At 40.8% G+C, this 25,849-nt stretch overlaps 1 protein-coding gene across 1 annotated transcript in view; it reads left to right on the top strand.

The window, feature by feature from the left end:
- The first annotated feature begins 13,681 nt into the window (after nucleotides 1–13,681).
- COL22A1 (collagen type XXII alpha 1 chain) overlaps nucleotides 13,682–25,849 on the top strand; it is a 273,483-nt gene continuing 261,315 nt past the window's right edge. Inside the window, exon 1 of the mRNA XM_060681819.2 lies at nucleotides 13,682–14,061. The gene's annotated coding sequence lies outside the window, so the exon portion shown is untranslated. The remainder of the gene's footprint in view (nucleotides 14,062–25,849) is intronic.

Genomic DNA, 25,849 nt, shown 5'->3' with positions numbered 1-25,849 from the left:
CCAACCATTCCTAGCTGAGTAAATGAAAAACTTGTTCATATTACAAGCAGTGAATTTGTTTGTGTGCAATATCAGAGATCAATATCAATTACAGAGAGTGGGCAGCCACGATGAGCAGAGTGGTGCAAGCCCCATGGACTGGAAGCTACATCTGACAGTGGGGGAAGAGGACCAGCTCCATGCCCACTGTGTTCACCTGAAGGGCTGCCTCGGGGGGGGGGGGAACGGGACACGGAGAGGCTCGGCTGCCTTTCAGGCCTGCCTCTCGGCTTCCGCAGGGCCTCTGAGAGGGAGGCCAAGAGAAAGCATCTGGTTCAGGCACCAGCGCCCCAGTATGGCAGCCTCCCCCATGGGCTGCCCATTCACCCACCCACTGGCCAGGTTGGCCCAGAAGCGGCGCATCCCTCCCCCATGTAGGCTGGATGCGGGACCCAAGGTGGAGGGGAGGGCAATAGGGCAAAAGCTGCCTGGAGGCCCCGCGGAAGCTGTGAGGTGGACCTGAAAGGAAGCCGAAACTCATTGTGTCCCCCGTCCCCAAGGCAGCCTTTCAGCTAAGCATGGTGGAGCCAGATCTGGTCTCCCTCCCCCATTGCCAGCCTTACCTTCCAGTCCGCAGGGCTCATGCCACTCTGTTCACAGTGTTGTGGCCCCGCCCTCTGAGCCTATCTCATCAGAGGAAGAAAGCTCCGAACATGAGGAAGACGAGTCAGCCAGGCCTCCCTCTCCAGGCCCCTCCCCTCTGGCACTGTCTCAGGTGCCGGCCGAGGGAGAGGAGATTAGCCAGGAGCCAGGTGTCTCGGATGAGAGCGAAGAAGGAGAGCCGTCGTTCCTGGATGCACGCCAACGAAGGTGTGATAAACGGTTGCAGCAGTTAAGGAGGCGTGCTAGGGATTAGAACTGAGTCACTGGACCACACCCCAGAGACTATATAAGAGAGGGTGGTGGCTGGTAAAACTCCGTGACAGACAAAAACGAACTTTGGCTAGTCACTTGAACAACGTCTGAAGCTGCCGAAAGGGATATTGTTTTGCTGGACTATTTGCAATGCGTATGTAATTTTATGTTAGCTGTTACAGTAAAAGCCCTTGGCAGACGGTGATTATATTGCTGCCAAGTTTGAGATAACGACCTGTGTGCGTGCCAAGTACTTTCTTAACCCTCGGCTGGCTGTGTTTGTTTGTGTGTGTGTGTGGACGGGCACACCGCGGCTGCCCTCTCTCTGTAATTTTGATATTGCACACAAACAAATTCACTGCTTGTAATATGAACAAGCTTTTCATATACTCAGGCAGTGGTGGGATTCACCTGTGGAGGGCTGTGTGCCCAGACAATGCACTTTCTCTCAGGACTCTTGCCTCACAGGGGGCAGCGGGAGGAGGAAGTATGTGGCCAGGAAGGCTGCTTGCAGATCTTGTCAATAGTTTGCTTTCCTTCAACCAAAACCTCAAAATTTGTTTGTTTCTTTGTTTTTAAGACAGATGCATGAAAAAAAGGAAGAAGCAAGCAAGCAAACGAAGGGAATTATGTATGCTATTAGTATGTCCCAGCATCCATGTGTTTGTTAAGTGTTTTTAAGTGTATTTGATATCATGTAAAAACAGCGAAGTCAATGCGCATTTGTAAGAATGTGAATCAAATTGCTCCATTGCCACCATGCCACTGTTGCATCTAATATTCCCTGTTCATTAACCATGTTCATAAAACACCAACATCCTGATAATTCCACCATAAATGCTGTTCCCCAATATTGTGATTGTGGTATGATTGTGCCATGGTGCCCTGAGAGTGGACAAAGGGGAGGAAAGTCTCAAGAATGCACAAAGAGAGGCACTGTGAATTGGACCCTTGGCCTCTGTGGGGTGACAAGAAATCTCTGACTTGAGACAAACATTAGAATAGAGGAATTTCTGCCCAGCAGAAAACTCCTTGCATATTTACTAAGCCACATTTTATTTATTTATGCATATATAGAATCATGAAATCACTGATACATAACACTGATAAAACACATTGTGCATATCAGGGGTGAAATGCTCCCGGTTCGGACCGGATCGCTTGATCCGGTAGCGATGGAGGCGGGTGGTTCGGAGAACCAGAAGCAAAAATACCTGCCCCTCTCCCCCATGCCTAGCTGAACCGCGCGATCATCAGAGGCTTTTTTTTTCTTTTAAATGCCTCTGACGATCCAAGCTGAGTTGCCTGATCGGCAGAGGCATTTAAAAGAAAAAAAGCCTCTGATGATCACACGTTTCAGCTAGGCATGGGGGAGAGGGGCAGGGATTAAAAGAAAAAAAAAGCCTCTGACGATCAGGCAACTCAGCTGGGATCGTCAGAGCCTTTTGAAAGCATTTTTTTTTACAATCTCTTCGCCGAGGAGGTTGTAGAAAAAATGGTTTTAAAAGTTAAAAAGAAAAATGGCCATGCCCACCCAGTCACATTACACCCCCCCACCACCACCAAGCCATGCCCACAGAACCAGTAGTAACAAATTTTAGATTTCACCACTGGTGCATACAAATATAAATATAAGTTTAAATAAAGCATCAGCATACACATGTATGTAAGCGGAGACACAGATACTTCAAGAAAAATGGGAGCTTTATTATGGTTTCACAGAAAGCCAAAGAGAAAGAGAAATATGTTTTCAAGTCAACTGATATTGGGATATCAGAGAGACCCCATTGCAAACCATGAATATTGCACAAGTAGAAATAACTATTTAAATTCAAACTTGCAAAGTTCATTGCAAGTATCCCTCTTCTTCTCTCTTGTGCCATTTGCAAAGTTTTGAGAATCCCATGTCGGATTCTGCAATGCTGCTAGAGAGTATGCAAAAATCCCAGGATTGAGTAGGAATCACCTATTTCACATACAACCCTGAAGAGAGAACTTTTGTCATGGAAAAAAAAAAAAAACTAACAAAACGGTTGAAAAAATAAGGTTGAGTGAGCTAAAATGGAGACATTTTTGGAGAAACTCATAAAAAATGAGTTTATATAAAAAATATCAGGACCCTTAAAATTGGAGTTTTGGCTAATTTAATTTGCATTTTGATGGCCAGCATTACAGGAAAAAGTGGTTGAGTTTTAGGTAACTCTCAACATCACCCAAAAATAATGAAAAAGCAGGTGCAGAAATGACAAGTTTAGTAGACAAATATTTTGGCCTTTGCTTATGTTTAAATTAGAGCTTGTAGTACAGTGGACTAAAGCACTGTTATTAACATCTGCTGCTTGCAATTACTGCAAGTTCAAATCTCACCAGGCTCAAGGTTGACTCAGCCTTCCATCCTTTCAAAGGTAGGTAAAATGAGGACCTAGATTGTGGGGGCAATAAGCTGACTTTGTATAAACATACAAAAGGATGAAGGCTATTGCTTAACGCATTGTAAGCCGCCCTGAGTCTCCGGAGAAGGGTGGCATATAAATTAAAGCAAAAAAAAAAAAAAAAAAAGATCAGTTCTTCCAAACGTCTTACCAATCCTTACCTATTGGTCCAAGATCTTCAAAATTGTTGAGAAGAAGATTAATATCTCATCTTATTGATGGAGGGACCAATGATGGCCAAAGCAGAAGAAGCTGCAGAGAAAATGTGACAGTCCTGTTCAAGCTAATTTTACTTCAGCAAATGAAGAACAGTAGATGCCACCTGTACTACACTTTGCTAATTATGTCCAAAATTTGACATATCAAAGACAAATGGCCACATGTCTTGTTTGATCATTCATAGGATTTAAAGTTGGAGTAGCTAGCACTGATAAAGAAATCTTCGCAGATTTTGCATATCTGTTCTAGGACAGGAAAGCAGATGTTCCTTTCTCATGCAAGTCACATGCAACTAGACATTGTGTGAACATCAAGTGATAAGAGGGTCTGATTCTTGTCTTTGCACAATAATTATCAGCTGTGACTGTATAGAAGGAGATGTCCCATTAATGTGAATGATGCAGGATCAGCTATATGAACACTGAAGGGCCCTCCTTATTCACATTATTGTAAGAAAGAAATGTGCTGGTTTGGAAGAACAATACTTGTTTGGAAGATTACATTCAGTCAGATAAATTACATCCTGGGTAATATATATCTATCTATCTTCTGAAGAACCTAGCTGTCAAGAATGTAAAGACATCCATATGGAACCAGAAGTTAATTATTATCAAAGGAAGCCATAAATCTACACATCAGCGGATACAGAACTAAAGAGGATGTTTAGCTAAAATTATCTCATATACTATAAATTAGGGCAGGAATTTAGTAATTAGGAAATGTCAATTATCATGTAACGGATGTATGTTAACCATATATGGAAAACTGCTGTGCTAGAAAAATCCTTTGCCTTGGAAAAGTATAAAACAGGGGTATTAGATCTCTTTCCTTTGTTCAGATAGCAAGAACCAATCTGCCTCTGAACCTTGCGCAATAAAAACTGTCTCTGGCTGACCCAGGAATGTTGTTTGTTCTCTTCATTCTACAACACCATGACCCTAGGCAACTGGAAAGAAAAAGGAAATAGTTTTATATTTCAGTTGGACAGGTCCCCTCGGTCAGAATATTCATGAACTGGAATAGGGCATAGCAACAAAGTCAGCCAATGGGAGCTGAGACAGGAAAGAGCCTGGCCGTGGATCTGTAGCTCTCTGCTCAGCTCTAAAACTGAAACTAGTCTGCTTTCTGAATTGAAAATGAAACTCATCTCTGCTGTTCTCTCCTCTGCCTGTGTGTTTTGCCTGTAACTCTCTAACACGTTGGAATAATCTGCTGTTGGTATTGTACATTTACTCATCTGTTATTATGTATATAAAGAGAAGTTAATGAATCCTGCTGAATCAGTTACCTGTGTGTGCTTTCTGGATGTGATTTCTGCAACAAACTCTGACACCCTCATCTGAGAAGTTTTATGAGGAACATCTGCTCATAAACCTCACATCATCCCTGACCTATGACCATTCTTTCAGGGACCAATCAAAATTATGACTATGTTACTGTAACTCCTCTTTGGAGTTCTAGCCATGCCAGCATCCCCATGAGGGCTCCCTTGGTGCTGGCAACCCTCTCCCAGCCCATCTGCATTTGTGCCCTCCCAATTACTTGGACACTCCTGCTCAGCATCTTTGACCTTCCTTCACCTGCCCATACAAAGTCCCACACTGCTTTATCACCCTCCCCAACCCTATCACACTCCTCATTTCTTCACTTGGCAGCAGTCACTTTCTCGCTTGAGACCCTGGAACATGCAACTTCCTGCTGGTTTCCCCACTGACTTCGATTATGGAAGCAAGCAAGATATTGGTTTAAATGTGTTTAACCTAATGACTGTGGGATCGTGTTAATGGCAAACTTTGGAGGGAAAATTCTTGCTTCCAACGTTTTCCCTCCGTCTTCAAGACGAACTCTGATAACATTTTTTTGAGGCACAGAAAACTAGGATATACTTTATTTCTGTAACAAGAAATACTGTTTTGTATCCATAAGCAGTATCCAGGATTAAAGAAAAGCTGAAATTTTGCATTTGCAGAGCAAATCCTCAAATCTGGTATGAGGAGGTTCATCTTCCCTGAAGACTCTTGTTTTTAAAACAAGTGCATTAAAACACAAGCAAGCAAGTGGCCCTATTTACAAATAAAATCTAGATACCAGAAAGACAAAGAACAATTCGGCTTAGAATTTGGACCAAATGGATTGGATAAAGTCCTGATGGGAACAGGTAAAAAGACTTTGGCTAAACTATATAATTATTTATTAGAGGACGATAAGTCCGAGGATATAACAAAGAATCAAATAAATGCATGGGAGAAAAATATTGGACGAGACGTAAATTTTGGGGAATGGGAGGAGGCATGGAATAGGAACCTTAAATTGACCAGAGTGGCGACATACAAGGAAAACCATTACAAAATGATGGTATCTAGCCCCGGCCAGACTAGCAAAGATATACCCTAATATACACCCCAATTGTTGGAAATGTGGCCACGGTCAAGGCACCTTCTTTCACATGTGGTGGACATGCCCGGAAGCGAAAGGATATTGGAGTAAGATTAGGAGATGGTTATACGAAATAATTGGCGAAGATATTGAATTAACACCAGAGATATTTCTCCTGGGAATAGTAAAGAAGCCATACGGAAAGGAAAAGATTCATTTAATGATTCATATAATTACAGCCTCCAGACTGGCATACGCACAGTATTGGAAAGAGAAAACCCAACCACCAGAAGAGCTTATAATTAGGAAAATACTGGAGTGCGCAGAGATGATCAAATTAACTCATGAATTAAACGATGATGAGAAGTCAGATTATTATATTGAGTGGGAAAGGTGGTATAAGTGGATGCATGATAAAATGAAAGTAAGACCAAAAGGTGTGTTAAATAATGGTAAAAAGTAATTCGAAATTATCACCAGAATATTATTTCTGTATATAGTTAAAACACTGCACATCTGATGTAAATTGAAAATGTTAATATATTTATGTTTTTTTTAAAAAAAACTCAATAAAGTTTTCTAAAAAAAATAAAAATAAAACACAAGCAAGCAAACAAAAGAATTATATATGCTATTGGTATGTCTCAGCATCCATATGTTTGTTAAGTGTTTATGAGTGTATTCAAACAGATGCTACAAGGAGCAGCAGTGAAGTGAATGAACATTTGTAAAAATGTGAATCAAATTGCTCTGTTGCTACCATGACACTGTTGCATCTAATATACCCTTGTTAGATGCCATCTAGATAATTCCACCATAAATGCTTCCCCCCCCCCCAATATTGTAACTGTGGTATGATTGAGGAAGGGCAGGAATATTTCAAGAATATACCTGGAGAGCAGGGGTGAAATGCTCCCGGTTCGGACCGGATCGCCCGATCCGGTAGCGATGGAGGCGGGTGGTTCGGAGAACCGGTAGCAAAAAGAAAACAAGCCAGTTGAGAGAGCACCAAGGACCCCTCTTTTCAACCCTGAGCTACAAATATTCTCTTTTATTCAGCACATTACACATACAAATATAAATATAAGTTGAAATAAAGTGTCAGCATATACACCTCTGTTTAAACTGAGGCAGAGATATTCTATGAAAAATGGTAGCTCTATTGTGGTCCCACAGAAAGCCAAAGAGAAAGAGAAATAAATTGGCAAACTGATTTATGGGAGATGAGTGATACTCCATTGCCAATCATAAATATTGTACATTATAAACAACAGCTTAAATTCCAACTCGCCAATTGGATTGATTGTGTCTCTCTTTTATCTTTTGGGCTGTTTGCAAAGTTTTGAAATTTCCATCTTTGACTGCAATCCTGCAAATAAGGAATATTGCAAAATTCCCAGAACTGAGTGGGAATCACCTATTTACATACATAGTCATGAAGACAGAAGTTTTGTCACAAAAATAAACCAGCAGAGGAGTTGAAAAATAAAGTTGAATGAGCTAAAAAGAGAACTTTTGGAGCAACTCTCATCTCAGGACTGTTAAAATCGGATAATTTAATTGCTTGTGTGATATTTGCAAGATGATTTGTTTTGATCAGCAGCAATGCAGAAAAAAAATCATCAAATTTTAGGTAACTCTAAACCTAAATATCTAAATATCACAAAAACTGATATGAAAAATCAGGTGCAGAAATTTATTTATTTATTTACTTATTGGTTCGATTTATATGCTGCCCTTCTACGGAGACTCAGGGTGGCTTAAAATGTGTTAAGCAATAGCCTTCATACTTTTGTATATACCTGCTTAGTAGGGCTTTCAGCCTCCCCTAAGCAGTGTTCTTTTTTATACAAAGTCAGCTTATTGCCCCCACAATCCGGGTCCTCATTTTACCTACCTCGAAAGGATGGAAGGCTGAGTCAACCTTGAGCCTGGTGAGATTTGAACTTGCAGTAATTGCAGGCACCTGGTGCTACTTAACAGCACTTTAGTTTGCTGCGCCACCAAGACTCTTGGTTACTAGCTTAGGGGACAAATATTATTGCATTTGCTTGTGCCTAAATTAGATTAGTTCTTCTTCAAAACCTGTTGCCCATTCTTACCTACTGGTCCGAGGTCTTCAAAGTTGGTGAGAAGAAGATTAATATCTCATGTTATTGATGGGTGGAAGGACCAATGATGGCCAAAGCAGAAGAAGCTGCAGAGAAAATGTGATGCGTTTTAAGCCCTGTTCAAGCTAACTGTTCTTCAGCATACGAAGAGCAGTAGGCTCCACCCATTCTATGCTTTATCAACTATGTCCAAAATTTCACATATGTCACACGTGTTGTTTGATAACTCACAGTATTTAATGTTGGCATAACAATGATAAGCAGATCTTTTCAGATTTCGCATATCTGTTCTGGAACAGAAAGCCGATCTTGCAAAAAGTCTCATGCAACTAGACATTGTGTGAACATCAAGTGATAAGAAGATATCATTCTTCTCTTTGCACAATAATAATCAACTATGAACGTAGAAGGAGATTCCTCATGAGCCTAGGCAACTGGAAAGAAAAGGGAAATTATTTTTTATTTCAATTGGACTTGTTCCCTCATCTGAGACCTTTTATGATGAACTTCTGCTCATAAACCTCTCATCTTCATGCTAAACATGATGCAAATTCCTCTTTCTTGATAATCTTCCTACACTCTGGTTCATGCAGACCAAAGTCCATCATTTACACTGTGTATAATTTCATAATCATTTATTATGGTTTAAAGATGGAACAAACAGAGGCCACTTCCTCTGGGACCATCCTTGTTGATTATCACACAAAATGCTTTCCAATAACTCTGGTAAATTGTATAACTTTTCTTGATAGTACAGTGGTCTACGCACCCTGTTATTAACACAGCTGCCTGCAATTTACTGCTGGTTCGAATCTCTCCAAGGCTCAAGGTTGACTCAGCCTTCCATCCTTTCTAAGGTAGGTGAAATGAGGACCCAGTTTGTGGGGGCAATAATCTGACTTTGTATAAAAATATACAAAAGTATGAAGGCTATTGCTTAAGTAAGCTGCCCTGAGTCTCCGGAGAAGGGCGGTATATAAATCAAATTTAAAAAAAAAAAAACTTTTGACAGTTAAATATATCAATAATACAAATAATTGATTTTAAGTCATCTCTCCTTTTGCAGTTTGTTTCCACTGATGCTGGTTTTAAGAGCCTTGAAAACTGTTGGTTTTAAGAGTCTGTTTGAGATGAAAGGCTCCTATTATGTTGAATTATTTTTATTCTTGTCCAGTTTGCCATTTTTTATTCCTTTATTCTTGTTTATTCTTGTTTTTAATGGAATTATTTGTCTGAAATGTTATACGGTTTCCTTCCTGAGTGGGGGTGGGGGGTGGGGGATGGGGGGGGGTGGATTAGAAAATCTCCAAGATCCCTTCCAACTCTATTATTCTTTTTTTAAAATAATCTTTATTTACATTTCATTTAAAAAGAAAAAACAAACAACATAAAATGACAAACATAACAATACAACAATAAATATACGTACTTCCATATCATACCATAGTACACAAATATTCAGTACTATGACTCTGAATTATATTCCGGAGAAGACAGAACATCTTATATCTCTTAATGCATCACTTAGGTCTGTCCGACCACACTTATCTTATATAGTATAAATATCTCCAACTCTATTATTCTGTTGAATATTCTGTTATTCCTTTTCAGGTTCTCATTTGTGAACTGTCCAGAGGCATTGGGAAGTGGAAGTATATATGGTAGATGTAATTCTTCCTCTACCTCCACATTCTCAGGAATAATTTATGGCCTGATTTTTATGTCTTTTTCTACTTTTGCCTATTATTCATCCCTTTTTTTCCAAACTTTTTATCTTTTCTGATCATTAACAAATAAACTTCCAGCTAATTTTTTTAAGTAGCTGAACTGAGATGTGTGTGTGGGGGGGGCATATGGGCTCATTGTAATATGGATCTAGAGATTAACTGGAAGAGTGCTGGCAGTAAACAGAAACAGGAAGGAACTACAATATTTATTGATAACGTAAAACTCAGTTTTCTCAGAGATTCACAATGAAAGAATAGAATAGAATAGAATAGAATAGAATAGAATAGAATAGAATAGAATAGAATAGAATAGAATAGAATAACAGATTTGGAAGGGAACTTGGAGATCTTCTAGTCCAACCCCCTGCTTAGGCAGGAAATCCTACACCACTTCAGACAAATGGTTATCCAACACCTTCTTAAAAACTTCCAGTGTTGGAACATTCACAACTTCTGGAGGCAAGTTGTTCCACTGGTTAATTGTTCTTTTGCTTTTATATATATATATATATATATATATATATATATATATATATATATATATATATATATATATATATATATATATATATATATATATATATATATATATATATATATATATATATATATATATATATATATATATATATATATATATATGTTTTTCTTCTAGCCATATATATATGTGCGTGTGTGTGTGTATACACACACACACAGTATGTCACCCATTTCACTGTTGAAACCACTCTAAGCAGCTTACAAAATGATAGTTTTAGTTCTAGTACCTCTAGAACTAATAGTACATAATAACTAATAGTAGTAATAGTAGTAATAGTACTTGTAGTTCTAGTACCATTTTACAAAGCATTAGTAACACCACACTTGGAATACTGCATCGAGTTGTGATCACCATCTTATTAAAAAAGATGTGGAGACTCTGGAAAGAGTGCAGAGAAGAGCAACAAGGATGATTAGGGGACTGGAAGATAAAACACATGAAGAACGGTTGCAGGAATTGGGTTTGAAAGGAAGAACTAGCGGAGATATGATAACCGTCTTCCAGAATTTGAGGGGCTACCACAAAGAAGAGGGGGTCAACCTGTTCTCCAAAGCACCGGAAAGCAGAATAAGAAGCAATGGATGGAAACTAATCAACGAGAAAATAAATCTAGAACTAAGGAGAAATTTCCTAATGGTGAGAACAATTGAGTGGAGCAGTTTGCCTTCAGAGGTCGTGAGTGCTTCATCACCAAAGACTTTTAAGAAGAGATTGGCCAGCCACTTGTCTGAAATGGTTTAGGGTCTCCTGCTTGAGCAGGAGGTTGGACTAGAAGATCCCCAAAGTCCTCTTCTCTTCTCTTCTCTTCTCTTCTCTTCTCTTCTCTTCTCTTCTCTTCTCTTCTCTTCTCTTCTCTTCTCTTCTCTTCTCCTCTCCTCTCCTCTCCTCTCCTCTCCTCTCCTCTCCCCTCCCCTCCTCTCCTCTCCTCTCTTCTCCTCCCCTCCTCTCCCCCCTCCCCTCCCCTCCCCTCCCCTCCCATTCCATTCCATTCCATTCTGAATTTTTGATCAACGAAAGGTTACATCTTAGTTCAGGTGACCTGTATTGTTGTACGCTGTCCAGCAGATGGCACTATAGACTTATCGAAATGGCCCTTGACCCACCAAAAATGGTCATTTAGACATTGCCTGGGAAATTCTATTTTTGCAAATTCTTGCTGATACAACCTGTCAGCTTTGGAAGCCATATTAGGCCAGAAGCTTCCATGGTGCCACCTTCTCATGTTGCAGTGTTGTTTTTAAAAACACTGATTAGTACTTTAAATTGGACCCAGAAGCCAAGTGGCAGCCAATGTGGAAATGTCAACATAAACAGGTTTCTGTCCTATTGGGGTTGTCCCATTAGAAACCATGCACCTTCCTTCCTTCCTTCCTTCCTTCCTTCCTTCCTTCCTTCCTTCCTTCCTTCCTTCCTTCCTTCCTTCCTCCTTTCTATCCTCCTTCCTTCCTTCCTTCCTTCCTTCCTTCCTTCCTTCCTTCCTTCCTTCCTTCCTTCCTTCCTTCCTTCCTTCCTCCTTTCTATCTTCCTTCCTTCCTTCCTTCCTTCCTTCCTTCCTTCCTTCCTTCCTTCCTTCCTTCCTTCCTTCCTTCTTGTTACCCTTTTTAAAACTCTCCACTTTTACCAGTTTTTTAAAAGCTCAACAGAATCAGATGTGGTCAGTATCTGGACAGGAGACCTCTAGACAATTCCCCAACCAGAGGCTAAAATAGGCAGCTCAAGATACATCCAAAAGATTCAAAGACATTTTGAATGAAAAGGGGGAATTCAAAACTAAACAAGAATTGAGTAGTCAAGGGATTGGCATAGCATGGTGGTCACAAGTGCAGATACAATCTCAATATGAAAAAGACACTAAAATGTATGTGTGTTTTTTTTACACGAAGAATTAACAGAATTAGGGCAGATATTAACAGGGACAGATGAAAAATTAATAAAGAAAATATATAGCTATCTACTAAGTATCAGAATGGAAGGTGAGCAAGTAAAGGAGAAAATAATAGTATGGGCTAAAAATGTTGGTTACACAATAGAGTTAGATAAATGGCAGAAATTGTGGGATAGGAATTATAAATTAACGATGTCAACTGCATATAAAGAAAATCTTTATAAAATGTTTTGTAGATGCCATTTTCCCCCCATAAGGTTGGCAAAAATGTTTAAGGACATGTCCGCTAAATGTTGGAAATGTCATCAGATACCTGGTTCGTATTATCATATATGGTGGACATGCCCAAAAGCAAAAAAATATTGCATAAAAATACACACATGGTTGGAAAAAATGATAAAACAACATACAGATTTAAAACCAGAAATATTTTTGTTGGGCATTTTACCGGATAAGTATGATAAAGGGAATGTATATCTGATTCTACATGTATTAATTGCAGCTAGAATTGTATTTGCACAACAATGGAGAAGTGAAGAAATCCCTACAGATGAAAATGTGATTTAAAAAATATTAGAATGTGCAGAAATGGATAGATTAACACTTACAATTAAGGAAAAGGAAGAAACTGAATACTCTTTGACATGGGACTTATTTTATCAATGGCTGGCTAATAAAAACAGAAGTTAGAAACATGTAGATGAAAGAAAAGAAAAAAAAATCATATAAGGGAGGTTTTTTTTTAATGGATAAGCAAATATTATTATTATTGTTATTACCCTGTTTCCCCCAAAATAAGACCTCCCCTGATAATAAGCCCAATCGGGCTTTTGAGCGCATGGCAATAAGGCCAAGCGCTTATTTCAGGGTTCAAAAAAATATAAGACAGGGTCTTATTTTCGGGGAAACACAGTATTGTTATTATAGAACTAAAACCAATGTCCTGAATATTGTTATAAACATTTTGATTATTATTTCCTAAAAATATTTGTACCCAGACAATACACTGTTTAACTAAAAATGGAATCTTTATAAGTTATAAATAAATAAAAACAGATAGAGAGATAGATAGATAGAGAGAGAGAGACAGACAGACAGACAGACAGACAGACAGACAGACAAATGACAATGGCAAAGAACATCCAAAATGTGGTCAAACTTGGACTTCATGTCTACATATGAGAGCATCTATGTGCTCAATATCTTAACAGGACAATTTTTTACAGGAATGCTCAAAAAATAATCCCCGCTGCACGAAACTGGATTTTCCTGGAAAAAGAAAGAAAGACAGAAAGAAAGAAAGAAAGAAAGAAAGAAAGAAAGAAAGAAAGAAAGAAAGAAAGAAAGAAAGAAAGAAAGAAAAAGAAATATATTCAAGGTTGCAAGTTGAAACATTTACCTATATTCTCCCCCCCCACTTTCCCCTTAAATTCTACTCCAGCCTCCAGCCTCCACCCCACCTCCGTTTACACACCCTCATTCCTCCCACTGACCCCTCCCAAAATCTCCTGCTTGACTCTCTGCTCTTTTTTTTTTGGCTTTGCATCTTTCCAAAGTTAGCTTCACTCTGAGCAAGAGAGATATTGAGATAGGGTGCTAAACCTTTCTGAGCTGAGAGGCTGCCTCCTCCCTCTCTTGCCATTTCTCTTTGAATCTGGTTTTTGTTTTTTAAAAAAGAAGAACTTGTAAGGAGTGCCTTCGACTCTTATGGATAGAGGAGAACATTTTTTTTCCAGCTATCTTTTTCATTTGAAAATTGTCCCGTGCTCTGATTGGATTTGGTTTTGCATTACATGCTGGCTGTAAATCTAATCTGAAGGGTTGGATTTAATCTGATTCTCCAAGAACTGCTGGAAGATTTCACCCATGTTAACAGGTAAGAGGCATCATGCAGAAGAACAGAAGGTGTTTGACAAACCTTGAGGGTGATTGTCGCTTGCTTTTTAATAACAGCTTTGGTGGGAAACACACAAGATTTTCTTTCCAGCATGGATGCGATTTATTTGTGTATGCATCGAATAGAGTATAAGAGAGTTGGAAGAGACTTTGGAAATCTTCTTCTATACCATTCCAGACAAATAGTTATACAATCTCTTCTAAAAAATTACTATAATAACTTCCAGTGATGGAGCACCCACAACTTCTGGAGAAAAGTTAGTGGAATTAGAATAGAATAGAATAACAGAGTTGGAAGGGACCTTGGAGGTCTTCTAGTCCAACCCCCTGCTTAGGCAGGATACCCCACACCACTTCAGACAAATGGTTATCCAACATCTTCTTAAAAACTTCCAGTGTTGGAGCATTCACGACTTCTGGAGGCAAGTTCTTCCACTGATTAATTGTTCTATCAGGAATTTCTTCTTAGTTCTAGGTTGCTTCTCTCCTCGATTAGTTTCCAGCTTCTTGTCCTACCCTCAGATGCTTTGGGGAATAGCTTGATTCCCTCTTCTTGGTGGCAACTGCTGAATTGAATGTGGAGGGATCTGCTGCTTCAGTCTGATCATCTAAGTGACTCAGTTCTAGGTGTCCCTTCAGTTTGTAGAATCAGGTTGGTCTTCTTCTGTGCTTTTAATGCAACTGGGCCAATTCAAATTGGGTTGTCTACTCTGCCTGGAGGAAAGAGAATTCGGAGCAGGTGAATGCAGGCATCGAAAAAGCTCATTTTATTAGGTCAATTGAAGTAAGATAGCTACGTAGCTGCTCTGAGGTCTTGACCCAGGGCACGTTTTCAATTTGTTTCAGGAGCTGCTGTGATTTATTTATTTTTTTAATTTGATTTATTTGCCGCCCTTCTCCGGAGACTCAGGGCGGCTTACAATGCATTAAGCAATAGCCTTCATACTTTTGTATATTTATACAAAGTCAGCTTATTGCCCCCACAAACTGGGTCCTCAATTTACCTACCTTAGAAAGGATTCGAACCTGCAGTAATTGCAGGCAGCTGGTCTTAATAACCAGCTTAATAACAGGGTGCCTTAGACCACTGTACTACCAAGGCTCTTAATTGAGGTTTCAGTAACCAGAAGCACTTTTTCGATTAGATTTTCAGGCTACCTTCCTGTTCAAAAAGAAGATACTGAGTGTCCGGAGAGATTCTCAGTCATCCAGCTCAGGGTTATCCCAAAGGAGTTTTTTTCAGGAGGCAAACTGGACTTTCTGGTTTTTCTTTGAAGACGTTTCGCTTCTCATCCAAGAAGCTTCTTCCGTTCTGACCAGTCAGAGCTGAAGAAGCTTCTTGGATGAGAAGCGAAACGTCTTCGAAGAAAAACAAGAAAGTCCAGTTTGCCTCCTGAAAAAACTCCTTTGGAGCATACTGAGTGACTTACAGTTAAATTAAATTCAGCTCAGAAGGAGCGATTTTGTGATTCCTTCTACTAAATCTAGAAATATCTGACGTGCTGCATGCAACTCTTCCGGATGAGGAAACATTCTTTGAGTGCATTCCGCTGATAAATTTGGATGACTTTCTTAGAAGGAATAAAGAAAAAAAAAAAGCACTTTTCCAACTATCCCTATTTGCCCGCAGATTCACGTCTGGTTTAAAATGCAGAAGGGCTTTTTTTTTTTTTTCCCTAACCTGCTTGTTTTCAGTATTTTGGTCATGTTTATTTTCCTTTGTTGCTAACCGATACATGATCTACTTTGCTGTAAATAGCTGGTAGAATAAAAATACAACTCTGTAGTAAATTATAGTTGGATTCCGGCTTTGGCCAATGTCACGTTGCAAACCGAATTTCACTGATTTTCTTTGCTCTGTAACTTCATAAAGTAGGGTCCATATTCCCAATTTAAAAAAAAAAAAACACCAAATACTGCTTTGTGTGATATTTAATACATGGTCCTGCTTGCTATACTCAGCTGCTCTCTAATTATAAGCTACATTCTTGGGTTTCAGCATTTAAGAATAGTATGCTGCAGTGGGAAAACCCAGCCCATGGCGAGAAGCTAAGAGTGATACCACCATGGTCACTAGGAGAAATAGCTTCTACCAAATATTTTCTAGAGGTACAGATTAGATACAGATTAACAGAGTTGGAAGGTACCTTGGGTGGACCCCCCACCCAAGCAGGAGACCCTACACCATTTCTGACAAATGGCAGTCCAATCTCTTCTTGAAAGTTTCAAGTGATGAAGCTCCCACAACTTCCAAAGGCAACTTCTGTTCCATGGGTTGATTGTTCTCACTGTCAGGAAATTCCTCCTTATTTCTAAGTTGAATCTCTCCTTGGTCAGTTTCCATCCATTATTCCTTGTCTGGCCTTCGGGTGCTTTGGAAAATAGCTTGACCCCCTCCTCTCTTTGGCAGCCCCTCAAATATTGGAAGAGGGCTATCCTGTCTCCCCTGGTCCTTCTCTTCACTGGACTAGCCATGCATACTTCCTGCAATCATTTGTAAAGATGGTACCAACATTGTGGACCTCACCTGGTGTTCTGTCAGGTTATCAACACAAAACATGAGTGGAAGCTGCAACCATTCATGTGGGATACTGATGGTGAAGAAAATGACATCCATTCAAGATGGATAACATCCATCCTCATCCCTTTCTTTCTTTCTTTCTTTCTTTCTTTCTTTCTTTCTTTCTTTCTTTCTTTCTTTCTTTCTTTCCTTCCTTCCTTCCTTCCTTCCTTCCTTCCTTTCCTTTCCTTTCCTTTCTTTTCTTTCCTTCCTTCCTTCCTTCTTTCCTTCCTTCGTTCCCTCCTTCCTTCCTCCCTCCCTCCCTCCCTCCCTCCTTCCTTCCTTCCTTTCTTTCTCCTTCTTTCCACTAACTGTGACTTCCTCAATCCTGGGTCCAGTTTCTCCAGCCAGAGGGCATGCTTGGGTTCCATTGTGGTGGCTTTTCTGAATCATTTAGACATTTGCATAAATTTGGAGGAGATGTTCTTGCAAGAAAATGTGGTCCTGGCCAACAGCGCAACAGTGCTTCACGTTACAACTCATTCTCACTCCTTCTGAAAAAAGTTTCTCAGTTGGGGTTCATGTGAATGGCTTATCATTTTGCTTGACAAGAATCATACACAACTGAAAGCAGAGTCGATGAGGAGAAAACTATAATTCTGAATATGATGTTTCTCAGATAGCTTTGTTGCTTTCTATTTATTGTGGAGAGCCAGTTTAATGTAGTGGTTAAGGTACCAGAAGATTGTGAGATCTTAGATGCAGATGTAGTCCAGTCTTGGGTATGAAGCCAGTGGTGTCACCTTGAGCCAGTCACTCTCCCTCAGCTCCAGGAAAGAGGCAATGGCAAATAACTTCTGAAAAACCATGCCAAGAAAACTTCAGGGACTTGTTTGTGCAGTTTCCAGGAATCGAAAACTGATTCAACAGAGCCCAAACAAACAAATAAACAAAAATCCTTCCATAAACCATAAACCTTCTCGCCTTGGTTAGTTTCCATCCATTGTCTTGCCTTTTGGTGCTTTGGAAAATAATTTGACCCTTCATCTTTGTAAGAGCCCTTGAAATATTGGAACACTGCTATCAATGGCTAAATACTCAGAAGCATCTGGGATGGATGGATGGATCAGTGGTGGGTTCCTCCCGGTTCGGTCCGGTTCGGCCGAGCCAGTAGCGCTGACGATATGACATCACCGAACCGGTTCTCCCCCCTGCCCCCCCACCCCCCCACCCCCACGTTATTCTTACCTTTTATTTGGTCCACCCCCAATCTATTGATGCCTCCTGAGTCCCAGCTGATGACTAGAGGGAAAAAAACCTGTTCAAACTCTTGCCACGGGGCTTCAAAGGGCTGTCCTACAGCTGATCAGTGTTAAAAGCAAACAAATGAGTCGGGTCGTAAGTGCAGGGACTGGTCGTAAGTGCGAGGATCTTCCAGAAATGACCCTGACCAATTAGCCACGCCCACCTAGTCACATGACCTCCAAGCCACACCCATAAAATAAGCCACGCCCTCAGAACTGGTAGTAAAATAATTTAGAGCCCACCCCTGGTATGGATGAATGGATGAATGGATGAGAAGTTCTTGAAATTTATTTATTTATTTTATTTTATTTATTTATTTTGTCAAGCATATATAAGATAACAGGTAAAAGTATAAACATAATTTGAATACATGAAAAGAGTAAGAGTAAAAAGGAATATTAGGACAGAGACGGTAGGCACATTGGTGTACTTATGCATGCCCCTTACAGACCTCTTAGGAATGGGGTGAGGTCAACTGTAGACAGTTTAAGGTTAAAATTTGGGGGGTTTGGGGAAGAAACTACAGAGTCAGGTAGTGCATTCCAGGCATTGACCACTCTGTTACTGAAGTCATATTTTCTGCAATCGAGTCTGGAGCAGTTTACCTATTATTTGCTCGTGTATTGTTGTGGTTGAAGCTGAAGTAGTCATTGACAGGTAGGACATTATGGCAGATAATTTTATGTACTATGCTTAGGTCAGACTGAAATCGGCCTAGTTCTAAGTTGTCTAAGCCCAAAATTTGGAGTCTGGTGGCTCCCCCCGGAGATACGGAGGATCCCGGATCTGCGCACCTTCCGCCGCGCCTTAAAGACCTTTTTATTTCACCAGGTGGGCCTGGCCTAATTTTCTCCCTCTTTTATAAAAGATTTTTAATCTTTAAATATTTTTTAGTATTTTATATATTCAAATTTTAAAATAGGTTTTAAACTGATTGGGGTTTTAATTTGTCTGGGCCAAAACTATTTAATTTGATTTTAATTCCACTTTTAAATTTTGTATGTATGTATTTTATTGTTTGGCTGTGCACCGCCCTGAGTCCTTCGGGAGTAGGGCGGTATAGAAATCAAATCAAATCAATCAATAAATAAATAAAGGTATTTTATTGCGGTTAGAGGAATGAAGGACTCTTCTTGTAAAATATCTCTGGACTCTCTCGATTGTATTTATGTCCGATATTCAGTGCGGGTTCCAGACAGATGAGCTGTATTCAAGAATTGGTCTAGCAAATGTTTTGTACGCTCTAGTTAGTAGTACAATATTACCAGAGAAGAAGCTACGCAATGAAGCCATGCTTGAGTAGGGGGTTGGACTAGAAGACCTCCAAGGTGTCTTCCAGCTCTATTCTGAATTTGAATTATGGCTCACTGGATGACATTTTTGTCTGTTGAAGCTGACCAAGATGAGTGGTTCCCTTCAGGTGAGATGATGGCTACCTCTAGCATGCTGTGTATTGTCACCCTGGAGATCCTGCAGGACTTCACAACCATTGTGAGCCCCGGTGGCGCAGTGGTTAGAGCGCAGTACTGCAGGCTACTTCTGCTGACTGCCGTCTGCCTGCAATTTGGCAGTTCGAATCCCACCAGGCTCAAGGTTGACTCAGCCTTCCATCCTTCCGAGGTGGGTAAAATGAGGAGCCAGATTGTTAGGGGGCAAGAGGCTGACTCTGTAAACCGCTTAGAGAGGGCTGTAAAGCACTGTAAAGCGGTATATAAGTCTAAGTGCTTTTGCTACTGCGATCGTCCATCGAAGGAGCGCTAGGAAAACCTATAAACAAATTCCTTCTGGATTCCTATTGCAGATAGACTGAGGGCATACATTTCTCTGCTACGTGTCAGAGCTGGAATTTGATGCCGGAAAAAAAAAGAAAAGAAAAGAAAAGAAACAGCAGAGACTTTCTCAAAAGATATTTGTGCCTTTCCTACCAGCCCAGGCTATAAAACTGCCCCATCCATTACAGTAATTCTTGTGGAATGTTTTGGAGACATGTATTTTCCTCCCCCTAAAACATCCTTTTTTTCTTTTATTTCATTAAATGTCAACTTCTTATAAGTGCCACCTCAAGGCACATGCTCGATCCCATTTAAGTCTTGCTAGAGAGAAAGAAGCCTGTTTCTCTTGAGTTTGGAAGCAATCTCTGAACTGGCAGGGGAAACTGAGGGTGGTCATTTAAGGCCAGATGTCCTGAATCTTATGTCTTAAGCATTGGGACACACGGCCTGAGAGTTTTTTTTTTTTTAATCAAGCATCCCAGAGTTGCTAAGAAAGACTGAAACCACGGGTGAAATCCACTTATCTTCACTACCGGTTCACAAATGGGAGCTCGCGTGCAACACCTCTGCTTCTGCACATGCGCAGATCACCCATGATGATGTCGTGGTGGGTGGGCGGAGCCTCCCACCGGTTTTACTACTGATTCTATAGAACCGGACCAAACCGGGAGCAACCCATCACTGGCGGAGCCTCCTGCCGCTGACACTACCAGTTTGCCCAAGCCAGATAGAACCAGCTGCATTTCACCACTGACTGAAACCAGTGGTAGGTTCCAACCAGCTTTACTACCGGTTCTCTTTGTGCACGCGCTTCACGCATGATCACCAGCATACTTGCGCTCTGTGCAAACGCGTTAGGTATCTGCCCAGCTGAGGTGCGGCAATCCACTCTGCCGTACCTATCAGCTGGGCTAAAAAAAAAAAGAAATATAGGTAGGAATAACGCAGGGGCGGGCAGGAGGGCCCAGCTCCTGGATAAAGAGAACCAGTTCGGTGACGTCATATCGTCACCACAACCGGCTCACCCGAACCGGACCGAACCAGTAGGAACCTATCACTGACTGAAACCCTCTTGTCCAATCTTCTGCTCAATTCTGGCATCCAACAAAAAGCTTCTTGAGCTCCACTTGAAGTCATCCAAGCGAGGAGCTTTCGTGTTCTTTAAGATCATAATTCTGTCCCAAAGGTCCTTTTTTTCTTCAAGAGGCAACTGGATTTCCTTGGATGAGAAGTGAAATATTTTCAAAGAAAAACAATGAAGTCCGGTTGCCTCTTAAAAAAAAAACAGCACCTTTGGGACAACCATGACTTGGATGACTGAGATTCTTCATAAACCATAATTCTGTCTTTTGTACTTTGGGACACCAGAAAACAGCTCACTGTCTATCCTTCACCTCCTCAATCTCCTCATTCTTCACTTTACTAGGCTAGTTTCATGTCTACAGTTCAATCTCATATCCATTATCTGAGTCTTTAGTAACAGAGTTGGAAGGGACTTTGGATATCATCTAGCCCAACATCCTGCTCTTGCAGAGACTTATACTATTCCTGATAAATGGCTGTCCAGACTCTTCTTAAAAGCCACCAGAGATGGGGCACCAACAACATCCAGAGGCAATTTGTTCCACTGGTTAATTGTCCTCACTGTTAGGAATGTTCTGGGTTGCTTCTCTCCTTGGTTAGTTTCCATCCATTGTTTCTTGTCCTGCCTTCAGATGCTTTGGAGAATAGGCGTCAGCATTCCAGAAAGTCCCCAACTCCAAATAAAACTCCGAAGCAAGCATTTCTCAAAGTTCCATTTTATCTCGCCTTGACTACTGCAACGCTCTCTACATGGGGCTCCCCTTGAAGAGCACCTGGAGGCTCCAACTGGTCCAGAATGCAGCAGCGCGGGTAGTGACGGGAGCAGCATGGCGCTCCCATGTAACACCGCTCCTGCGCGAGCTGCACTGGCTCCCGGTGGTCTTCCGGGTGCGCTTCAAGGTGCTGGTTATCACCTTTAAAGCGCTCCATGGCATCGGGCCTAGCTATCTCCGAGACCGCCTGCTGCTACCGACGACCTCCCATCGTCCCGTGCGCTCCCACAGAGAGGGCCTCCTCAGGGTGCCATCAGCCAATCAATGTAGGCTGGTGACCCCCAGGAGGAGGGCCTTCTGTGTGGGGTCACCTACCCTCTGGAATCAATTGCTCCCAGAGATAAGGAGAATCCAAGACCTTAGTGCCTTCCGCCGTGCCCTTAAAACCCACTTTTGCCAGCAAGCCGGGCTGGCTTAAGAAGAAATTTTAAATGTTTTAATTGGTTTGTATTTTTAATTTTGGGCCAAATTTATATATATATTAATTGCTTTTTAATATTTGTATTTCATGTTTTTTTTAATTCTGGCTGTACACCGCCCTGAGTCCTCAGGGAGAAGGGCGGTATATTAATTTAAATATAAATAAATAAAATAAATAAATAAATTAGAGTAGATAAACTGGCACATCTGGGAAAACCCAAATCTGAGGGTTCCCGATTTTCCCTCAATAAATCAAAACCCCAAATCTAGCCCCTTCACCCATCAGTCTGTCACATGGTCCAATCATCCCACCTAGAGCCATCCCTGCAACCACTCCTCCTCTAGATGCATAAACACCATGACCTTCACCGAAAGGAAGAATGCTATTATGTCTCTCTTCTAAATTCTCTTCTATATTCATTCTTCTAAATCCCCCCTCCTACTCTTCTAAATCCCCCCCTCTACTTTTCTAAATCCCCCCTCCTACTTTTCCAGGCACATGGACTTGGCAGCGTAGAAGCTTCTGATGCTAATATGGCTTCCAAAGCTGACGATAGGTTGATCCCCTCTTCCTAGTGGCTGCCCTTTAAATATTCTTTAAATATGTGCCCAATACTGAGTAGTATAGTAATAGCATTTATTTATTTATTTATTTCAATTTGTATACCACCCTTCTCCTAGTGGACTCAGGGCGGTGCACAGCCAGAACTAAACACATACCAATTTAGACTTATATACCACTTCATAGTGCTTTTTCAGCCCTTTCTAAGTGGTTTACAGAGTCAGCATATTGTCCCCAACAATCTGGGTCCTCATTTTACCCACCTCAGAAGGATGGAAGGCGGAGTCAACCTTGAGCCTGGTGACATTTGAACTGCCAAATTGCAGGCAGCCGGCAGTCGGCAGAATTAGCCTGCAGTACTGCACTCTAACCACTGCGCCACTGTGGCTCCTGAAAGGTCCTTGGTGTTCTCTTGTTTTCTTGCAGACATTTCATGACCTCAACTAGGTAACATCATCAGTGCTAATGCCCTCACCAGGGCTAGCACTGATACTACCTAGTTTGGGTCATGAAATTTCTTCAAGAAAACAGCCAAGTTCAGAGAGCATCAAGGATCTCTCTCTTCAATCCTGAGTTACAAATGTCCTAAAGGTGCTTTTTTTTTTTCAAGAGGCAACTGGACTTTCTGCTTTTTCTTTGAATATGTTTTCACTTCACATCCAAGAAGCTACTTCAGCTCTGGCTGGATGGTGGGGAATGGAAGGATTTATACTCCTTGCAGACAGCTGGTCATTTGCATTCTTTTAGAGAGTCATCGAGGCCACCTGGAGTTTTGTCTGTGCCCTCAGAGTCACCTGAGTGGTGCAAATGAGTGTGGAGCCTTCTTGGAACTGTTGAAAGGACTGTGCTGTAGACTGGAGATAGATGATGTCATATCCCTCCCCCTCTGTTGAGAGAGGGATGTTCAGTTTTGACATAGATGGCCTCTTTGACTCTTCTTTCAAACCAGAGGTCCTCTCTGTCCAAAATGTGGACTTTGCTGTCTTCAAAAGAGTGGACTTTGTCTTTTAAATGCAGATGGGCTGTTGATGGGTTTGTTCTCCTATGTTGTGCCATGCATTTGTGAAGTGGTTGTTTTGTTTCCCCAATGTATGACCTGGATGACTGAGAATCTCCCTATACACCGAGTTACAAATATTCTCCTTTATTGGTACTGGATGCTATACTCAGTGTAGCTTAAAAAGCATCTCTTTTGAGTCCTAACCTTGAACCTTCAAACTATCACTTCCTGGCTCTTTTGTACTGTATTTTCTTCCAAAGAAGCAGGGTTATCTTGTTTTTCCCCATGCATAAAAATCAACCTTTTCGGTTTGGCAACGTGTAATCATACTATATGCTTATAAATATGGTAGCTAATAGGTTGTATAGATGATTTACAGTTAGAACATAAGATATTTATGAAATTAATATATTATAAGTCATAATATAATAGTACATAAATTAAATTAATAGTTAAGCATTGTCCCCCTTAGTAGTTAGCTTTTGCATTTATTTCCCAACCACCTATACCACAAATCCCATACCGTATAAAACTCTGAATCTTCCTTCTCATTTAGTACATATGTTAATCTACACATTTCTGTGCATTCTAATATTTTGTTAACTATGTGCTCCTCAGTTGGACAACTTTTCTCCTTCCAATGTTGTGCATAAGAGATTCTCACAGCTGTGATGATGTGGATAATTAGATATTTCTTCTTCTTCCTATATGCTCGTTTTAGAACTCCCAGGAGGTAAATTTCTGGTATAAAGGCAATATCCTCCTCTATTATTTCTTGGATCCATTTTTGTATCAATTTCCAGAATTTCCTCGCTTCAGGACATGTCCACCACATATGGTAGAAAGTACCTTGCCAATGACCGCATTTCCAACACTAGAAGTTCATTCCGTGAACATCAAAGGCAGTTAAGTTCAGGTGCTACATTCTTCTTGTTCTAACTGAATGTCCTACACCAGGGATAGCCTCCCAGATGTTTGTTTGTGTCGGACCTGCCACAATTTACATCTCTAAATAGAAACAATCCTTGGCTCCATTTGTTAAGAAAGATATCTATTATTATAGATCAAGCATGTCGCAGTAATGCAAAGCCAGAACTGAGAATCGAGTGCCAGAATCCTGAAGTTCTACTTTTCCCTCCCTTAACTGTTTCTCATTGCCCGCCCCAGTATAACCAATCAGGTTCAGGCAAGATGTCTCCATAATATTCAGTCCAAGTGCAGTTTGGAATGCAGCTCCCTCCTTATTCCAGATGGGTGACCTTGAGGCAGCATCTCAAAGAGATACAGCACTTACTTTCATTTCCCCAAATCTTCCCCCTTTCAGTCCCTCTCCCCTATTTATGGCCGTCCATCACTGCATAGCAATGAAACACAAACAAGCATAAGGTGGCAGATCAGAGGTGAAATCCAGCAGGTTCTAACAGGTTCTGGAGAACCGGTAGTGGAAATTTTGAGTAGTTCAGAGATCCGGCAAATACCACCTCTGGCTGGTCCCAGAGTGGGGAGGGAATGGGGATTTTGCAATATCCTTCCCCCAGGAGTGGGGTGGGAATGGAGATTTTGCAATATCCTTCCCCCAGGAGTGGGGTGGGAATGGAGATTTTGCAGTATCCTTCCCCTGCCATGCCCACCAAGCCACGTCCACAGAACCGGTAGGAGAAAAAATTGGATTTCACCCCTATGGCAGATGACAGTTTATTTATTTATCTAAAACATTTACATAGCCTCCCATCTTAAAAACAATTCTGCATGGCTCAACAAGTTTTTAAACTTTATTGTTTTTTTTTTTTAATGTCTGGTTCTTAAATCGACACTGCTTGAATTATCCAATTTCTTTTAACTGATCTATTTCAAGTTAATGTCCAAACTCAGAAGGTTTCATGAAGGCATGTAACAGTAACAGAGTTGGGCCAACCTCCTGCTCACACAGGAGACTTGTTCTAGGGATTCGAACCGCCGAACTGCCAACCTTTCCGATCGACAAGCTCAGTGTCTTAGCCACTGAGCCACCTATTCAGGCTGCATTGTTAATTTATGGCAGATCATGGATTATTCTCTTAGATTTCCACAAAAAAATTACCAACTACCCCCCCATGCCTTTCTTTATAAGTATTATTTTTCTCCCAGCATGCCTTTCGTGTAACTAAAGTCATATTTTTAAATGACCCTCTTTCCCTCCCATATGTTCAGTTCAGAGGATCCCAGCATTTTTTCTACTTGGGCTGGAAATAGAATTAGCTGCTGCAGTTTCTCATGCAAATTATAATCATGGAGTTCCACAAAATTATGGGGGGTTGGTTCCCCTTTAATGACCACCTGTTCAGCAACTGTTTGAACTTGTGACAGTGGTGAA

This window comes from Pantherophis guttatus, chromosome 3 (assembly GCF_059756535.1).
Source record: "Pantherophis guttatus breed Tessera chromosome 3, ASM5975653v1, whole genome shotgun sequence".
Lineage (NCBI taxonomy): Eukaryota > Metazoa > Chordata > Lepidosauria > Squamata > Colubridae > Pantherophis > Pantherophis guttatus.
Note: the sequence above shows the minus strand (reverse complement) of the source record. Positions and strands in the feature narration are given on the sequence as shown.